The following is a 21,000-nucleotide window of genomic DNA, read 5'->3' as shown; positions in this document are numbered from 1 at the left end:
CTACAATTTTAGATTCTCCTACCAATTCCCCCTCCTAACCAAACAAATTATCATTTAATTAATTATATTCTTATATTCAGATAAATTAAAATATAGGATTTGCTATTCTTTCGTCTTTTTTTTTTATCCATTACTATATCTGATTGTTTTGTCACAAATGTCACACTCCTCCTCGGCATATAGTGTTTGTTTCCAAAGACCCGAAACACCTATTATACTAAACATTTTACATAACTAAGACACGGATCCATTGTGTTACAAACTATGTAGCACAGACACTAATACGATACGAACACGGATATATAAATACGTAAAATCTTTAAAATGTAGGATATGGGAACACGGATCTATTTATTATACAATTATGAATTATATAAATTGACAATAAAGATTTATGTGCACAAGTATGTTCCAGATTATTTTTTGAGCAGAAATATGTTTTTCATGACTAATTCACAAGAATTTGTTTTTTATTTTTATAATCATAATAACAATTTATACAATAAAGTTTGAATTTTTAGAAAATTAATGTATTTTTTCTTTTTAAAGTTGTGTTAGAACCGTACTAAAATTGTCATAAATCTAACAAATACTTTTTGAATTAGACACTTCACGGATACGTGTCCTACAAGTGTTATACGAGTGTCGGTGTCCGATACAAGTATAGGATACCGACACGCCATTTAAGAGTAGTGTCCAAGCTTCATAGCTTGTCAGATCCCCGAGACTAAAATCTTCATTCATATTATTACCTTAACAAAATTCTACCATCTCTACTGCATATGCTTCTTTGTTGTAAATTACCCAAATAGTTGCAAGCCACATCACTTTCCACTTCAAAACTTTTGTCCTTTCACAAATATTCTCACATCTTTGATTGCATGGCAGCCTAATTCCTCACTCTAAGCATGAAGTAATGTAAAAAAGTATGTGAAGTATACATATGTAAAAAAAGTTATCTAAAAAAAAAAAATTTGATTTGCAAGATTCCATTCATAATTATTTATTATTGACTAGTAACCACTCACTAAAAAAAAAAGTTTATTATCGTGGATAAAAAACGGACTCTAACTATGAAAAAACCTACGCAAAAGGGTCATTATCGTGGGCATAACGTTAATAGGAATTTCGAAGTTAATGTACTCGACGTACAAATATTGACAGGTATTTTTTGCGTAGGTCAAGCGTGGGCTTAGCCTACAAGGTGTTTAAAAATTTATAAAAAACTGTGGATTTTACCTGCGACTTGCCCACACAAAATTATATTAGCGGGGGCATAGCTTTCAAGTTGTCCACACATTTTTAAAGTAGTTTCTGTTGGCCACAAATAAGCGTAGGCTAAGCCTTCATGTTGCCCACAAATTAACGTGGGTTTAACCTTCAAAATATATTTTATATTATTTATTTGAAGAAGTGTAAGCTTAGCCTACAACACACAAAGAAAGTACTTTTGACTGTTACCAACTTTCAATGTGTTAAAGTTTTTTTTTTCATAACCTATTAAATTGAAAAAATTAAAATATCACAAAATAACTTATTAAAATATCATGTTATCAAATTTGTCATTAAATTAGTGTCATTTGATTATGTTCTTTTATATAGAGTGACCCATAAAAAGTTCGAGTTACCCATAAAAAAGTCTGAGTGTTATATATGTATAATTTTGTAAATAATTTCATTTTACCAAGTCATATTTACAAAACTTAATTGACATATTGTATAACCTTCTTTTGTAAAATCTTAGGTAACTACAGTAAAAATATATATATGCGGGGATAGCTCAGTTGGGAGAGCGTCAGACTGAAGATCTGAAGGTCGCGTGTTCGATCCACGCTCACCGCATTTTCTTTTACTAAATTTTCTAATTATTTTAAAAACGTAGTTTTTTCATGTTTTTAATTTTAATAAATATATTTATATTTTTTATTATGTTTTTACAATTTTTATTATTACGTGTTTATTGTTTTTAATTTTTATAAATATATTTATATTTTTTTGTTATTATGTGTTTATTGTTTTAATTTCTTCTTATGTATTTATTGTTTAGTTTTTTACTTTATGTGTTTACTGTTTTTAATTTTTATAAATATATATATATATAATATTTTTTTTTTCATTTTACATATTTTATTATTATGTGTTTACTGTTATTTTTTTTATTTTATGTGGTTATTGTTTTTAATTTTTATAAATATATTTATATTTTTTTATATTTTTTATTATTATGTGTTTATTATTTAGTTTTATTTTATGTGTTTATTATTATTTTTACTTTTTAAATATATTTATATTTTTTTTATTATCTCTTTACTGTTTTTAATTTTTTTATTATGTGTTTATTGTTTTTATTTTATTTTATGTGTTTAATGTTTTTAATTTTTATAAATATATTTATATATTTCTTTTACTATGTGTTTACTGTTTTTTCATTTATTATTATTATTATTATATGTTTATTTTTATTTTTTTCATTTTATGTGTTTTTGTTTTTTTAATTTTTATATAAATATATTTTTAATTTTTATTATTTTTAATTTCATGCCACGAACTTCAATGCTTACCTGTACCGCATGTTCAATCAACTGACCGTCCACGGGTAATACTCCATTTGCGTCCTCTCAGCCATCTGGTGACACATCGTCATCTAGGAAATCAAAGAGGAAAGACCCCATGATGGATGTAATTTAGATTTAGTTCACTATGTTGAATACGAACCTACAACATTGTGTCACCTCCATCAATTGTGGTAAAGATGTCACTTATGATGTCGTATTTATTGCTCGTGTACAAGTCACGTCATCACAAGAAATTGTTGCAAAAATCAAATGACAAAATGACTATTATGGTGAACACATACAAAATTACTATCATAAGAGTTCGTATCAATACTTATTGTCGAATATTTGATCCATGGTACTTGATCTAAATATTCAGGATGAAGTAGTCATGGACCAATGTTACGACTTTCTCTGTGAAAATCAAACTATAGCAATGCGAGTATTCGGTATGCCAAAAGAGTGAAAGATAGCAAAATTGTTTAACATCATGACTACACACCCGATAACTCTCTTCCAATCGCATACCTCCCTTTCCTTCCAGCCGCAAAACTGCTCTGATTGTAGTGTTTTAGAGAGCAATTCCATCATTTGAGCGTGCGTGAGAGAGTTAGCAAGAAGATTCATTATATTCGACATTCCCCGTGTGTAGATAATTGTTTTTTGAGTTTTGTACTCTATTTTTTGCATCACATTGATTTTTTTATTTAGGTTTCGTGGCTTCAAAAAAATAAATAAACAAACAAAAATATAGTCACCATGAGTCACCATAAACAATCACCACTACTTGAAAATGAAGAATAATGCATACACTCTCCATCATACACAAAAAGGGTATTGTTAAAATTAAAAATAAATGGAGATGCAGAGAGAATGTATGGAGATGGTGAAAAAATTTGCCTTAAAATAATTACAAAATGCATTTTATTTGTGTTGGTATACGTATTGTCGTTTTAATTGTTTTTTTTTTTATGTAATATACTTTTAGAATGGACTTGACCATACTCTATGCTTTTAAAATAATTAGAAAATTTAACTAATGCAATGATTTTTTTGTTTATTATTTATTAACCGTGTTTTTAGAATGGGTTGACCCACACTATTTTTTAAAATATTTAAAAATTTATTTTATAATTTCAACACCTTTTTTGTCAAACTTTTATTCAAATGAAATGTAAGTATTTATCTTTAAATCTAATTTAATTATGTTAAAAAATATGTAAAATACTTAGAGATTGATGTACCTTAATTTAAATAAAGGTTTTCTTTTTCCACCGTTAACATTTTGTACAAGAGATATAATGTTGACAAATATAAATATTTATATGTTAGTAGAATTTGATATAAACATGTAGCCCTATAAAATTTGTGAATAGATTTATGTAAAGTGCACTATAGAATATTAGGTTGATATTTTCGAAGTTTCAACTTAATATATGGGTCACAAATTAAAGGGATAAAAATTGTTATTGAGATGCATTGCCTTTATTATAAAAAAGGAAGGAGAGAATAATGACATTTTAGTAAGACACCAAAAATAAGTAAAAAAAAAGTTTATAATCAGATGTTAGGGAAAAAAAAATGCGGTGAGCGTGGATCGAACACGCGACCTTCAGATCTTCAGTCTGACGCTCTCCCAACTGAGCTATCCCCGCACATATACTTTTTTCTGTAGTTGCCGACATTTTCACTAGAGAACGTTACACAATATGTGAATTAAGTTTTGTAAATATGACTTGGTAAAATATAATTATTTAAAAAATTATACATATATAAATTTTATTTTAAAAATAAAATAATGAAATCATTTATTTTATTAATCGTAAATGTTTACAATATCAAAAAATTTTATGGGTAATTCTATATAAAGAACATAATCAAATGACACTAATTTAATGACAAATTTGATAACATGATATTTTAATAAGTTCTTTTGTGATATTTAAATTTTATCAATTCAATAGGTTATGAAAAAGAAATTGAAAGTTGGTAACAGTCAAAAGTGGTGGTTACTGGTCAGTAATAAATAATTATGAATGGAATCCTGCAAATCAATTTTTTGTAAGATTTAACTACTTATTTAATCTTTTTATTTCACATAACTTTTTTACATATATATACTTCACATACTTTTTTACATTACTCCATGCTTAGAGTGAGGAATTAGGCTGCCATGCAAGCAAAGATATGAGAATATTTGTGAAAGGACAAAAGTTTTGAAATGGAAAGTGATATGGCTTGCAACTATTTGGGTAATTTACAACAAAGAAGCATGATGCAGTAGAGATGATAGAATTTTGTTAAGGCAATAATATGAATGAAGATTTTAGTCTCTGAGAATGGACTCTTATAAGACACCGGAACCGTATCGTAGTTATGTAAATTGTTTACTATAATAGGTATTTGGGGTCTTTGGAAACAAACACTACAGGCCGAGGAGGAGTGTGACATTTGTGAATGGATAAAAAAAGACGAAAGAATAGAAAATCCTATATTTTAATTTATCTGAATATAACAATATAATTAGTTAAATGATAATTTGTTTGGTTAGGAGGGGGAATTGGTAGGAGAATCTAAAATTGTAGGAGTCAAAGTGTGAGATTATTTGTGGTGAAGGAGGCACTTAAGGAGGTATATATAGCAATGAAGGTGGAAGAGAAAGACAGGGAAGGAGGAAAAGGAAACCAATAACAACAAAATGGGAAAGAAATACATTGTGTTGTTGTTGGTGTGCCTTATTGTGGTTGCAGGTGTTGGTGTTGAGGCGGAGGAATACACCGATTTGCAAAAAGATTGCTTCACTCATTGTTGGCATGGTTGCTTTTTCCCCACATCATTCTGCAATGTGTGGTGTTCTGCAGCCTGCAAATACCCAATCAATATGGGTAACTTCATTTCTTTTTGGTCTTATTAATTACCTAATATTTATCCATGTGTACATAATTATATATTAAAAAGTGCTTATGCCTTTGTCACAGATAGCCTAAAAGATGAAGTAAAGTATCCCGTCCCAACTAAAGAAGACTACTTACGAGTCACCGCCCTATCAACCTAAGAGCCCCCAACAATATCTAAATGAAGGCTTTTCAATGAAGAACATTACCATATTTACTCACAAAGCTTTCTCATCAATTTCTCCATTCTGTTTTACTTCACTTTTCCTCCTTCCCTCCCTTCTTCTCATAATCATTATAAAATACTATCATATTCTTTTACACATTATTCTCATCTTTCCTTCTTCATCATCTCTTTCATATGCTTTACATTCTACTACTAAAATTGTCTACTGTGCTTTGCTTTCAATACGTTATCCAAGACAGGGACCTGAGATCATGGATCACTATCAACGATTTATTTAAAATACATGAAAGTAACTTTTCAGAATTCAAATATATAAACTTTGTTTCAGTATACCATTGAATATAATCTTACTAACTTCTTACAATTCAAATATCCTAAGAACTGAGATGAAAAAACACGATGTAACTTCAATAAAGTTTTATTGATCACAATGAAGTTTCAAATTATGAACAATGATAATAGTATTTTTTTTTAAATTAAACAAATTTATATATAAAAGTTAACATTATTTCATTCATTTCTTTAAAATTATTATTTTTTAAAATTTATAATTTTTTAACCATTTTTAACACCTAACTTAATTTGAATAAAATTTTGATTGGGTTAAGTTTTTTATTCTCTTTTATTTTCATGTTCTCCTTTCTCTTTTAATTACATGTGGTCCAAGGAGTTGTAAATTGTAGTTCGATTATTTGGTTTTTGACTTAATTTTTCATCCTACATGTAATTCATGACATGTTACGTGAATGTTAGAAATCTAAAAGCTATATATGTCATACTTAATCTTAATAACAATATTGGTATTAAATGTCCTTTTCAAAAAGAACTGAAAACTTAAATCAATTTAAACTAAAACAATTTTGGTGCTTAATAAGAAAATGATGACGGTATGTTTTAAATTAAAGGATTTATTTATGTTATGGCGCATTTTAAACTTGTATACGTTTTCTTGATATATGCACATATTTTTAAGGTAATCATTTGATGCTAGGATGCTCGGGTGTAAGAAACCTTTGGTGTAGCCGAAAATGACATAATTTTGGTGTTGGAAAATAATATGTTTTTTGGAGTTGTGTGGATTGCATACCGTTTATAATATATGTAGCTTTTATGGTATTTATATGTAGGGCAATTATAATGTTATGTGGAAACAATTGATATGATTCTTAGCCTAGGAAGGGGAAGGTTTTGCGTTTGGTGCAGGTATTGAAAGAAGAAAGTGCTTTCCTGTTTTTAGGAAGCTGGTAGCATTTGTAGAAGGGATGTGATGCATCAGTACTATTGGATGTTACATCAAGTTTCACATGATGGTAAGACTACTATTCTTGGAAAGTGGATAAAGCTAGGGTGGAGGAGGCACGTAAAGATTAATTGTTGCCACTTAAGTGGTTTTGTATGCATTTTGTTAAGGCATATATGTCTTGTTGTATTTGCATTAGTGCATACACACTAGTGTTGATGCTTCCTAAAATAACGCAGGTTTGTTGCAGTTGTTGTGTTGTAAGGAAGGTAGGTGCTGCACAAATTATATTGAATCCCTGAGTTTGCACTTCACCATAATAGATTAAGTTTTTATGTTCTATTTAAAACTAGGAGAAAATATTTTGTATAAGGGTCGGAATGTATCTCGTTATTTTATTTTATTTATTTTTTGAAAAAAAAATCATGACGCTGCTCATTAGAATGAAGGACACTGATTTTTGAAACCTTATGCTACCCTATATCACTGCCTCAATAATAAATATACAAACATTAGTACTTTACATGTAATGCAACAAATAATATTTAGTCTAATTTTTAAGTTTAACCAAAGTTAAAATCTACTATATTTAAATTTATATAGATTAATTATTATCTCTAAATTTATAGGATTATGCTCTCTTATAGATTACCATTTTTCTATCATAGAATAAACACATTATTTTTAGTGAGCTGAAAATAAATGTTTTCATTCTTTAGACATTAATATTGATAAACATAAGAAATAGATGTAGAACTACATAAAATAGTATGAACACCACACTAGTGCTTCAGTATACGTATATTATCAAATCTCAATATGTCAATAATATTTTTTATAACTTGTTAAATTGATAAAATTTTGAAATTCATAAAAGAAAGTTATTAAAATAGCATCCTATCAAATTTGCCATGGAATTAGTGTGATTCGATTGTGTCCCTCTACTTAACATTTGCATATTATAAAAAGTTAAGATTAATAAAATAAATGATTACATTTTATTTGAGTTTTTAAAATAAAAGATATATATAACTTTGTAAATATAGTTATATTTTTACTAAGTCATATTTACTTAATTCACGTAAAACATATTTATTGAATAAATAACATATGAAGACAAAAAAAAATATGTGCGGGGATAGCTCAGTTGGGAGAGCGTCAGACTGAAGATCTGAAGGTCACGTGTTCGATCCACGTTCACCGCATTTTACTTTACTTTTATTATCTACTTTTTAAGAAAGGGAAATGCATAATCTCAATAACATTTTTTCCTATTTCTTATTTTTTTTTTTTGCTGAAAAAAAATATAGAAGACAGCGTGGACGATATCGATGAATAAAAAAAGTACTAACAGAAGAAGATTTCAAGGCTTATGATGCTGCACATCCTCCATCAAGTCCCAAGACTGAGATGTAGATACCAAAACACGAGCATATCATCATTCATACAGTGCAATCCACCACACCATTATCCCAAGCTTTTTAACTTCGTTTTCAATGTCTACCACATAAGCTTCCCTTTTCAAAATAGATTCTTTTAGCATTTTCTAGCGTCTTCTCTTCATTAATCTTTAAGAAACTTAGCTAATCTAACATTTTAATTTTATACTTAGCAAATATTTTCATGCTAATCAACTATATTGTCAACTTTCACCTTTGAGTTGTTGTTTTTAACTTTTAAATTTTAAGTGTGTTAACTAGAGTTATAAATTGTAATTCAATTATTTGGTTTTTCACTTAATATTTATCTTACATGTAATTCATGAAATCTTATGTGACTGTTAGAAATCGAAAACCTATGTCATATTTAATCTTAGTAATATTGATATTAAATGTCTTTATTTAACAAAAAATTGAAAAAACGATTTAAACTAAAACAAGTTTGATGTTTAGCAAAAAATAATCAAAATATGTTTTAAATTAAAGGATTTATTTGTGTTTTGGAGCATTTAAACTCGTACACGTTTAGTTGATACATGCATATATAATTTAAGGAATCAATCATTTTATCACTCAAGCAAACAATTCGTTCGGAATTTGTTCAAGCATTCACATATTATAATGATATTATAATTTTTTAATAATCTTGGTTGACACAATGAAAATGTTATTTGTTGTTTGAATTATAATATTTATATATTACATTATATATCTTATATTATTTACATTAACTTATCCTTTATATGTTTTGCTTAATATACGATATAGATAAACACATTGTAGTAAGAAATAAATAATATGTTTAGATGAACCAACTTAGACATAATGTAATTAATATATATACACACTCACTTTATTTTATATGTTTTGAAATATTTCGTCATATATTTTGATTTTTTAAATTAAAAAAATAATTTTAACTAATATCAATGTTGGAGATCCCACCTCAACTAGAGATGAGGACAATTCATTGTATATAAGTGGGTGCAAACCTCACCTCATGAGTCAATTTTATGAGGTTGAATTAGGTTTAAAGTTCACTTTGTAATTGGTATAAGAGTCAGGTTGAGTCTATTCTAGCGAGTATTTGTTAGACTTATTCCAAACAATTCAACAATTCTGGTAGGTAGTCATAGATTTTAATTACTTAATTTTCTTGCAAGTATAAACTTTTTCTTATATTAATATTTTAAGATATTATAAAGTCGGTACTATAAGGTTGAGTTAAACTTAAAGTTCATTATTTTTAATATGATAATTAATAAAATTATTTAAAATTTATCTTAATGAGAATTTATTTCACATCTCATACATTTTCTAAACAATTTTTTCAAAACATTCACCAACCAAGTTGGGATAGGAAAACTCAACTTAACTTTTTTTAGTTATATTTGTAATCTAAGCCCAATCTTCCATTGTGCTAGACCAAAATTTTTATCCCCCTCCAATATTTCATTCCTAAAGCTACCTTTATTTCTATAGTTCCATATTTCTTTCACCACACCCACATTCCGTAATAGATTTTGTTTTGTGTTCAATCCTGAAAATTTAAATTGATGGAAGTGCCTAAACACAGAATTATGTCAAAGCTGTTGTAATTTTTATCACTTGAAGCATAAGCTTCATTGGCTCTGTAAATCACAAAGCCATGTACCAAGTTTAGAATGTAAATTAATTAGTAATTAAAATATTAATAATTAGTTAATTATAAATTTAGAGAATAATTTATAAATTTTATTAATAATAAAAATAACTTTAAATATTAATAATTTTTTAATTTCTAAAATAATATTTAATTTAATTATATTTTTATTTTTAAAATTAGTTTTTTTTTTTTTTTTTTTTTTTTGTATTGTCACCTTTATTAAAGATTGTTTATGGTAGTATTTTAAGATAAGATTAATGTGTTAAGATTATTATATTTTTTAAACCTTTATTTATAAAAACAATTTAATCCATTTTACATGCACAAATAATTAATATTTCTTTAATATAACTTTATGAAGTACGTTTTTATTTTTAATAAGGGTTTTTTAACGTGGTTATTTATTGAAAACCCTGGAAGTTTATGTAAGTAACAATGCTTTTTTAAATCCCAGTTACTTACCGACACTTATATTAAAGCCCCAGAAAATACAATTAGTTTTTTATTTATTTAATTTATTTCTTGAAGGTTCCTAATCTAATAAAAGAAGTATAAATAAACACTTTTGAAATTATTTTGTTATACGAGAATATGAACATTTTAACATTCAGTGGTTAATTTCTTCAAGATTCCTAATCTTAAAAAAGTACGTATGCAAAAAAAATAAAATTAATTGATTTTGTTATATGGGAGAATATGAAAATTTTAATATTGTATATGTTTTGATGTGTGTTTTTTACTATATGGATTGATTTTATGCATGTCTTGTATAATCTTATTCTATAAAGAAAGTATTTAATTTATATCAAATCATGTCATATTTTAATTTATAAATTAAAAATAATAATTTACCAATAAGTGAGAATTTTTGTTATTATAAAAAAATATGAATTATTAGATTATATTTAAGTTGTTAAAACTGAAAGAGTTAAAAATATTTTATTAATTCATAGTTCCTGAAGTTAATTATGGTCTTAAATAAACTGTGTTAATACTTTTTCATCTGCGGGGATAGCTCAGTTGGGAGAGCGTCAGACTGAAGATCTGAAGGTCGCGTGTTCGATCCACGTTCACCGCATTATCTTTTAAAAGCTTTATACTTATATATAAACTGATAAATATAATTTCAATTTTTAGATTTTTTTTTCTGAGTACAATCATGTTTTTCCTATTTGTAACTATTTATTTGTAGTGAACATGGCCATGTGACTGTGATGTTATAAATTATTTTATTTTTATAGAAATGTATTGTTTTAATTTGACTCCTTGGACTTTTAAGTAAATAATATTATAAGTATTATAATTTCTTTTTTATTAAAAAATTTCAATAAAAAGTTATATTTCTCTACAACAGCCTTTTTCCAATGTGTTACCATTTATGTTCATAGATTCATTTTTGTAATGCAAATTTTTATATTTTCTCATATTCATCTTTTAATATGCGTCGTTATAGGATTTTTTACACTCAAGTAAAGAAAATAACAATAATAACATAAATTAGGGTAGAAAAATAAATACAAGTTCAGATGATACTTTTAACAATGAAGGTGTATAATACAAACTTTATAAGTCTTTATTTTTAGGATAAAAGGTATTAGTAACCATAAAATAAGTAATTGAGAGAGTTGTTCCATATGATACTATAAAAAAAAATAGTTGAATGATTAAGTTTTATCGTTTAGATGGTAACTTATCTGTGTATAAATGAGATCAATGGCTCAAAAAATAGAGGAAGTCCTGTCTCTCTGCTGCTGCAGAGATTATAGGAAACAGGGTACAATGATCACCATATATCAATATATGAGGATTAAGGCTTAGACACTATGAAATCTTCGAACTTTGTGGAGAAGTGGAATGTAAAAAAATTTATGTGAATTAATTTTATAATATAATCTATATGAAATAAATATTGAACTTTCAACTTGAATGTAATTTAATAAAATAAAAGATATATTGGTTAAGTATGAAGTTATATATATATATATATATATATATATATTATATTACTTAATAAAAAATTAATCTGATGGAGATTGGAAAAGAATAGAAATAAGGTTTTGTGTCGGCAAAAAATGTCTTACTATTGGTCATCAATAAAGGATGTGATAACAAAATTTTAAGAGATAGATTGAGAAAAAAAAGATTAAAGAAACTGCTTACATAAGAATTCTAATGGATCATGGTAAATATCTATCTCTGTTATTATTGAATATGATTTGTGAGAATTATAGTTTGTAAAATCCTTAAGTTGATAATGATGTTCATTACTTTAGGGTTTGATTTTACACACATGAATTTGAACGTTACGAATTTACATGTGGTATCAGAGCATGGTTGTTCAAATTTATGATTCTCCATGAATGACATGAATGATGTTTTTCCAAATTTATAAACCCTAATTTTAAAATTATGAATATTGTAAAGAAAATAACATCTTTTGAAGATAAATTGTAATGTTACGAATTGATTTCAAATTAAAATAATGAAATCTCAAGTCTTGGATGCATCATAAAAGATCAATTGTAAATTTATCCCTTCATTTCTTTTGCATATGAATTGATTTCAAATTAAAATAATGAAATCTCAAGTCTTTCGCCGCATCATAAAAGATAAATTGCAAGGTTTAATTTATCCCTTTATTTTTGTTATGAATTGATTTCAAATTAAAATAGTGAAAAATTCAAAGTCTTCGACTGCATCATAAATCATGAATTCTTGTTTTATTTTAAATACAAGATGAAAAGATTATGATAAATAAGAGTAAGAGCATAAATATATATATATATATATATATATATATTTGTATATATTTTGGATGAATAATATTATTTCTGGAATTATCTGTATGATAGATTTGTAATCACCAAAGTGATCAAATTTTTATATTTTATTTAATTTCAAATTATTGATAAATTTTATTTCAATTAATTATATTATCTATGGAATTAGTTGCATGCTAGATTTTTAATCACAAGATCAAATTTTTATGTTTTATTTAATGTCAAATTACTGATGAATTTTATTTCAATTAATGATATTATTTTTTTGAATTAGTTGTATGATAGATTTGTAATCACCAAAGTCATAAAATCTTTATGTTTAATTTAATTCCAAATGACTGATGAATTTTATTTCAATTAATGATATTATTTATGTAATAATTTGTATGATAGATTTGTAATTATCAAATTGATCAAATCATTATGTTTTATTTAATTCCAAATTACTGGTGAACCCATGATGGACTTCTCATTATCAAGTTATATAAGGGAGAAATGATGATATAGTACTACATGGAAGGAAACATGTTGATGAAGTTGGTCTGCTGAAGTTACACAAGGTCAACATGATCGCCGGTCGATGAAACGGTGATCTCCATGTGTGTAGTCGGTGGTCGCCGTAGGTATGCAAAGGTCAACATGATCGCCGGTTGTGTGTAGTCGAAGGTTGCTGAAGTTATACAAGGTCAACATGATCGCCGGTCGATGAAACGACGATCTCCATGTGTGTAGTCGGTGGTCGCCGTAGGTATGCAAAGGTCAACATGATCGCCGGTTGATGAAGCGGCGTTCTGTCAACATGATCGCCGATCGATGAAACGACGTTCTCCATATGTGTAGTCGGTGGTCCCCGATGTTGGTTATTTTGTTGGGTATGGTTTTCTCACTTTAAGGTTGGTCTGCTCCAACCATAAAGGAGAGTTTCGTTTGTGGATGATATAGGAAGTCCACTTCTGGTTACTGTATATGGGTTGGGATACCCCTGAAGTATCCCCTTTAATTTTATTTATTCATTGCTGATAAAAAAAAAAGGAAACATGTTGATTAATTTTAACTCATATGAAAGTATTATGATTTATGTAATTATTAAATCATGAAAGTATTATAACTCATATGAGTCAAGTGGGAGAATGTTAGAAAATTATGTAAATTAATTTTATAATGTGACTCATATGAAATAGATGTTGGAGTTTTGGTCTGAATACAATTTAATAGAATAAAAGGCATATTGGTTAATGTGAGAAGTCACATGAAGGTTGTTTCACTGTTGGTCATCAATAAAGGGTGTGACAAGAACACAATTCCAAGAGATAGATTGAGAAAAGGAGATTAAAGAATGTATATGCAAAGAAGGTTGTTTCACGGTTGACCATCAATAAAGGGTGTGACAAGAACAAAATTCCAAGAGATAGATTGAAAAAAAAGAGATTAAAGAAACTGCTCACATAGGAACTATCATGGATCAAAGTAAGTGTTTATCTCTATTATAATTGAATATGATGTCTGAGAATAATAGTTTGTAAGATCCTTAAGTTGGTGATGTTCATTAACATAGGCTTTGTTTTTACATGAATTTGAACGTTATGAATTTACATTGAACTCCCCTCGAAATAGCTTTACCCAAATAAATTATACAAATGGAGATTTTTTCATGTCAAATTGGTAGGATAGATGCTTAAGGAATGTTGGAGATCCCACATCAATTAGAGACGAAGACATTTCATAGTATATAAGTGGGTGCAAACCTCACCTCATAAGTCGATTTTATGAGGTTGAGTTGAGCTAGACTTAAAGTCAACTTCTTAATATGGTATTAGAGTCATTTCAAGTCTATTCTATAGCGAGTGTTTGTTAGCCTTATCAGACCACCCGTTATTAAACCATTATCGAACCACTCATAATATATGTAACTCAAATTTTCTATTGACATTGATAATGTCTTTTTAAGTAAAGTGGTGGTTGTGACACATTTAGTTAAAATTGACAAGTGAAATTGGGAAAAAGAGAAAAGAAAAGAGTGAGAAGAAGAGGGATAATATTTAATTTAATGATAATTAATAATTGGAGGAAAGGAGGATAAGAACATGAATAACAATATTTATGTCCTTTTGTTAGTGAGAAAACCCCATATTAAGCCTCGGTATTTTGTCCAACCTATGTCACAAAACTCTGATGCCAAAGCCTTGCGTTTCTGCTTTATAGTTTCTCGAACTGCGCTTGAACCTTCCTTGATAATTGGGGTGCTTCTGCCCATGATGATTCTGGTGCTTCTGCCCATATTCCATGTACTTCTGCATGATATTTTAAAATCACAAACTCAAAAAATAATAAATATTTATAAAACTAATGTACACATAAACATATAATCAACCATCTTCTACAAACTAGAATAACTATTTTAAATGAGAATAGTTTTATTTATCTCTTTTCTTTTTAATTATGTAAAATAAACAATTATCTTATATATTATTATTTACACTAAAATACACATTGATAATAAATAAAGAAATAAATTGAATCACAATATCCAACACTATAATATTGTTATGGTAACTTTTTAAACAATTTCATTTGAAGTGGAAAAAAAACTGTCATCGATAATATAATGCTTTTTTATTTCTTAACGTTTTTGCTATAGGACATTGAAAGCCCTAAGATGAAGAAGAAATGATTTTTTTTTATATTCAATATTGTTATTGTTAAAATAGTCGAGACTTTATGAAATTTTGTTATTCCAATATTTCACGAAACATACAAAACAAAAATCACACGTATACGTAAATAAATTAACTTACCATTTTCCATCTCTGTGGATGCACAACGGAAATTACAAATGAACTTGCACCACAGTGAGGGGTTTTCGCCACAATCTTCTGCGACACAACTGTTAAAGCATTGAGTTCTGAGATCTAGTTGAGCATCAACACTTGCAGCGGCTACGAGGCACACCACCAACAACAACGCAAAGAATTTGTTTGCCATTTTAGTTACTTCTGCTGTTGCTGGTGGTTTTCTTTTCCTCCTTCCCTACCTTAGTTTTGGAAGATAGATGAGTATATATAGTTGGGTAAATTGTTTACGAACCACAAACAGAGTCAAGTCTGTTGCTAAAATTTGGGGTTCATGTTAGTTACAGTATCCTATCTTCAGCAAAAGAAATTAAAAATGAACTAATTAACCATTTAAAAAAGCTTGTTTTCTTCGTGGTCCACAAGTTTGCAGTGTGATTTATCTGTCACGTGCCAAAGTGAGAACATATTTATATAAAAAATAAGGTTCTCACCACCAAAAAACAATGATAAAAGTATATGTTTTCCGGCTTGTAGAACCACTTTGTCATTACGTTGTATCCTTCCCATATGCAAATACGTAACAATCACTGTACAATTACCACTGAACTTGACTTGATGTGAGTATCAGAAAATAATGGAAAAAACATGATTTTCGAAGCAAAATTTTGTTCTCTTGGATGCATACCATATCAACCTCCTCTTTTAAGATAGACTCAAATATGCTTGAGAACCATTCACAATTTTCTTCTATGGTCATCCCAGTGTTGTCATCTCCTTCACTTATCTTAAACATGACATTATCCCCATGTATCTTACACATGTGAAGTTTACACTATAAGAAAATTTGTTTACCTACAAATATTTAATTATGGATTTAGATATGTATGTGAATAATAATTTAACTAAGGATAAATACTTCATTTCTTTTAAAAATCAATACCTACTTGTCCTCATTTTCAGAAGGTAAACACCAGAAAACTGTATTATGAGTTCTAAAATAATTTTAGTGTTACCTTGTTTATGAAATTATTTCAAAGTTGTTTAATTGATCAAATGTAGTAAAATCTGCAACGAACTGTTAATAAACTCATCATTTTTATATTACTGTTTGGAACAAATTTTAAACTCGTATAATCCTTGTATTATGTTATAATCCATACAGTTAGTTAGACTACTTTGTAATTGAAGGCAATAAGTGAAGAATCATGTGTCATAAATCCACGAAATGTTATTGCCTGTGTCTCTGTTTATTATTCCTATGATATACCTAACTGTTATCCTTCACAACACCATAGTGAGGAAAACCAGCCATTGGGCAATGTCCTTCTCAGTTGTATCAAACTCAGTAAGAGCACAGAGAATGCACATTTTTTTGTTCAACTTAGTTCTGTGGTGGTATCCTCTGACCAGTGAATGGCAACAGTGAATGAAACTCTCGCAAGGGGGCCAGGCACCAATACAAGCCACCTTCCTCAAACCCGAGTCTAACGGGGGAAGACGTGTAACATAACACCCCAAAAGAGGATACTTCAAAATGTCTGCATCCTTTTACAAAGAACCAAAACTCACTACCTAATAGCAAACCCAAAACCACAAACAGAATTGAAAAGATGAGTCAATCATCTCATCTTTCTGGAACATAGCATCAATACCATTGACCTGAATTTCCATGATATGGACTTTCTTTCTGCTTCAACCCTTTTCATTTTCGTGATCTAGGTGTGAGCAAAAACACGAACAACGATGGCACACTTCTTCTTTGGTGAGTCTCAATGTTTTTCTTTCCGTCACTTTCATACTCATTTGAGTGCTTATGAATAATTGGGAGTACCATTTACACTTTTATTTTTTTTTTATTTTTTTTTATATTTTTTTATTTAACATCTTTTTGTTTTTATTTCTCAATCTAACACTCTTTTATTTTTATTTTCCTATTTAACACCATTTTAAAAATAAATAAATAAATAATAAATTAAAAAAAATGATAATTTTAATTTTAAATGCATTAAAAAATAATATTTTTAATGTTTAAAATAATTAGAAATATAATTAATGAATAAAGAAATGAGTTTTTACAAAATAAAAAAGTAATTAATTTAAAATGTTTAGTTTAATTTTTTTTTAAGAATGAAGAAAATAAAAAATTAAACTCTACAATTACAAGTTGAATATGTAAACATAGATTAATATTTATTTTTATTATTATTGATAATGTAATCATATTAATTTCAAGTAAAAAATACAGCACATAATAATAAAAAAATCAAGTTGAATAAGGACTAATATGGACATAAGAAAACAACATGATTGAACAAAAAAATGTTCATATTGTCAAACACCAGGACACACACATAAAGAACATGTCCCAACATTTCTGGATTGTACACTTCTCGTCATTAATTATGTTTCATTTCGCACAAACTATTTAATGTACCATTGAAGAAAATATTAAATGAATGATCATCTTTCATTTATTTTTCTTTTTATGAATAACATATACTTATTTAGTATCGTCTTATATCTCTTATATTTATCTTATTTGGATTTTTTTATATCTTTTATCTTTATCTTATTTTGTTTTGTCTTTATTTTATATCTTTTATGTTTAGTTATTAATTTTTTTCTGTCATTCTTTATTTATTTATGTTTTATTTTCTTGTTGTTGTTGTTTTTATTTTCTAGACTTATTTATTTTTGCATTTTTTTCTTCTCAATTTTAGGAATTAAGTGAAACATTTGCATTAGTTTTTTTTTAAAGATTTTGCATTTAAGGTAGACACTTCAATATTATTTGTGTGTCCACAATTAATTAATACTAATTGACTTTGGTTTTTTTATAATTATGTCCGGTATTTTTTACTTGAAATTAACATGATTACATCATCAATAATAATAATAAAAAATACTAATTTATATTTATAGATTCAACTTTTATGTTGTTGTAGGATTTAATTTTTTATTTTTTTCATTCTTAAAAAAAATAATTTTAAGCTAAACATTTTAAATTTATTACTTTTTTATTTTTATTTTGTAAAAAATAATTTCTTTATTTATTAATTATATTTCTAACTACTTTAAACATTAAAAAATATTCTTTTTAATACATTCAAAATTAAAATTATAAAAATAATAATTTATTATTTATTTATTTATTTTTGAAATGGTGTTAAATAGTGAAATTAAAAATGAAAAGATGCTATATAAAAAAATAAAAACAAAAGGATGTTAGATAGAAAAATAAAAACACAAAGATAAATGTTAGATAGAGAAATAAAAATATAATGGTGCTAAATAGAAATTTAGGCACATGCACCATTTCTTATGTACCTTTCACTTAGACCCTCAAAATACAATCTAGAAGTATTTCAACGGTTATATATATATAACATATGAATGTGTATGGGTATAATTATAAATACGTCTGTAAGTAGACGTGTATGTCAATGTGTATAATAATAATAATAATAGTGTTTTATTCAATTTAAATGAAATATAGATTGATAATGCAAATAGTTCACTGAAAAAATCAGTTATACGTAATAAAAAATTCTTAGATAATATATATCAATATTATTATTATTATTATTTTTTATTATTATTATTTATCATTATTAATTTTATAAATGTAATTAAGAATATGTTGCAAAAGTAAATCGTAGTCCACCTATAACTACTACATACTACATCAGACAAAAAAATAATTCATTAGATTACTATTATTAATAATACGATTATTATTATTATTATTATTATAATTATTATTATTATTGATAATATCAATATTGTTATTATAAAAAATTTAATTATTAATAATAATAATATTAATATTTTTATATTAATAATAATATTATTATTAGTAGTAATAATATTAACAATCATAATAATTTCAATAATAATAATAGTAATAAAATTAATAATAATATTATTAATAAAAATAATATTATCATTATTATTATTTTTATTAACAATAATAAATAATAATATTAATATTGATAATAATATTAACAATAATAATATTAATATAAATAATAATAATAATAATAATAAAATAATGTGACACTTATGTTTAGTTAATATTGATAAGTGGAATTGATAAAAGAAAAGAAAAGAAATGGATAATATTTAATTTAATGATAATTAATAATTGGAGGAAAGGAAGATAAGGACATGCATAACAATATTATGTCCTTTTGTTAATGAGAAAGCCTCAGTAACTCTGTTTTGCCCAACTTATGTTACAAAGTTCTGATGTGAAAGTTTTGCATTTCTTCTTTATAGTCTTTCCCCAACTAGGCTTGAATCTTCCTTGAAAATTGGGGTGCTTCTGCCCATGATGATGTTGGTGCTTCTGCCCTCACTCCATGTGCTTGTATCTTATTTTCTGCATGGTACATTTTAAAATCACAAACTCAAAAACAATAAATATTTATAAAATTCACATACACAAACAAAATCAATCTCTTCATGTCTACAAACTACAATAACTATTCTAAATGAAAATAGCTTTATTTATTTATTTTATTTTTAATCATGTAAAATAAATAATTCTCTTACATATTACTACATACACTAAAATACACTAATAATAAATAAAGAAATAAAATGAATCACAATATTAATACTCTATGTAATATTTATATCTTCATTCAAAATTTAATGACAACTTTTTAAATAATTCTACCTTAAGGAAAAAAAAATGTCATCCATAATATAATGCCTTTTTTCCCATAAATTTTTTGTTGTTGATACTGAAATCTAAACCATAAGATGAAGAAAAAATAAATTTCTTTATATTCAATATTGTTGATTGATTAAAACAACTTGAACTTTATTAAATTTTTTTATTCCAATATTCCACATAACATACAAAACAAAAATCACACATATACGTAAATAAATTAACTTACCGTTTGACAATCCTGCGGCTGAACAACCAAAATTACAAAGGATCACACAAAAGTATGAAGGGTGTACGCCGCAGTTATCTGCGATACAATGGTCCAAGCATGGAGTTAGAGATTCTTGAGCATCAACCGTTACAGTAGCTATGAGGCACACCACCAACAACAATGCAACGTATTTGTTTGCCATTTTAGTTATTTTTTTCTGTTGTTGTTGGTGGTTTTGTTTTCCTCCTTCCCTTACCTTAGTTTTGGAAGATAGATGAGTATATATAGTTGTGTAAATGGTTTATGAACCGCAAAGAGAGTCAACATCTGTTGCTAAAATTTGGGGTTGTTATTAGTTAGAATATTTGTAACTTTAAGAGAAGAATATGGAAAAGAACTGGTTATTAATTTAAAATACTTGTTTTCTTCCACCTTTCGTGGTCCAACTCCAGTTTGAAGTGTGATTAATCAATATGTCATGTGTCCAACTGAGAAGATATCTATTTTGTAAACCTAACTTTCTCAAAGAAAAAAACTAAAACATTTTCTCCTTTTTAGAAACAAACAATGACATAGGTT

General features: G+C 26.8%; 3 long non-coding RNA genes and 4 other non-coding genes across 7 annotated transcripts; 4 read left to right on the top strand and 3 right to left on the bottom strand.

Moving 5' to 3' along the window:
- Positions 1–1,769: 1,769 nt before the first annotated feature.
- Positions 1,770–1,842, top strand: TRNAF-GAA (transfer RNA phenylalanine (anticodon GAA)). The gene has a single exon. It is a non-coding gene; the product is annotated as a tRNA-Phe (tRNA).
- Positions 1,843–4,137: 2,295 nt separating this feature from the next.
- On the bottom strand, positions 4,138–4,210 carry TRNAF-GAA (transfer RNA phenylalanine (anticodon GAA)). The gene has a single exon. It is a non-coding gene; the product is annotated as a tRNA-Phe (tRNA).
- Positions 4,211–5,234: 1,024 nt separating this feature from the next.
- LOC137829610 (uncharacterized) lies at positions 5,235–5,777 on the top strand. The gene is made up of 2 exons (XR_011084043.1): positions 5,235–5,440; positions 5,534–5,777. It is a non-coding gene; the product is annotated as an uncharacterized lncRNA (long non-coding RNA).
- Positions 5,778–8,008: 2,231 nt separating this feature from the next.
- TRNAF-GAA (transfer RNA phenylalanine (anticodon GAA)) lies at positions 8,009–8,081 on the top strand. Its single transcript has one exon. It is a non-coding gene; the product is annotated as a tRNA-Phe (tRNA).
- A 2,884-nt stretch (positions 8,082–10,965) lies between these two features.
- Positions 10,966–11,038, top strand: TRNAF-GAA (transfer RNA phenylalanine (anticodon GAA)). Its single transcript has one exon. It is a non-coding gene; the product is annotated as a tRNA-Phe (tRNA).
- Positions 11,039–14,758: 3,720 nt separating this feature from the next.
- Positions 14,759–15,769, bottom strand: LOC137828699 (uncharacterized). The gene is made up of 2 exons (XR_011083950.1): positions 15,536–15,769; positions 14,759–15,031 (listed from the first exon to the last, which is right to left on the bottom strand). It is a non-coding gene; the product is annotated as an uncharacterized lncRNA (long non-coding RNA).
- A 3,852-nt stretch (positions 15,770–19,621) lies between these two features.
- On the bottom strand, positions 19,622–20,675 carry LOC137828668 (uncharacterized). Its single transcript, XR_011083941.1, has 2 exons — positions 20,440–20,675; positions 19,622–19,913 (listed from the first exon to the last, which is right to left on the bottom strand). It is a non-coding gene; the product is annotated as an uncharacterized lncRNA (long non-coding RNA).
- Positions 20,676–21,000: the final 325 nt, after the last annotated feature.

This window comes from Phaseolus vulgaris, chromosome 7 (assembly GCF_000499845.2).
Source record: "Phaseolus vulgaris cultivar G19833 chromosome 7, P. vulgaris v2.0, whole genome shotgun sequence".
NCBI lineage: Eukaryota > Viridiplantae > Streptophyta > Magnoliopsida > Fabales > Fabaceae > Phaseolus > Phaseolus vulgaris.
The sequence above is the reverse complement of the archived record's forward strand: the minus strand, read 5'-3'. Positions and strand labels throughout refer to the sequence as shown.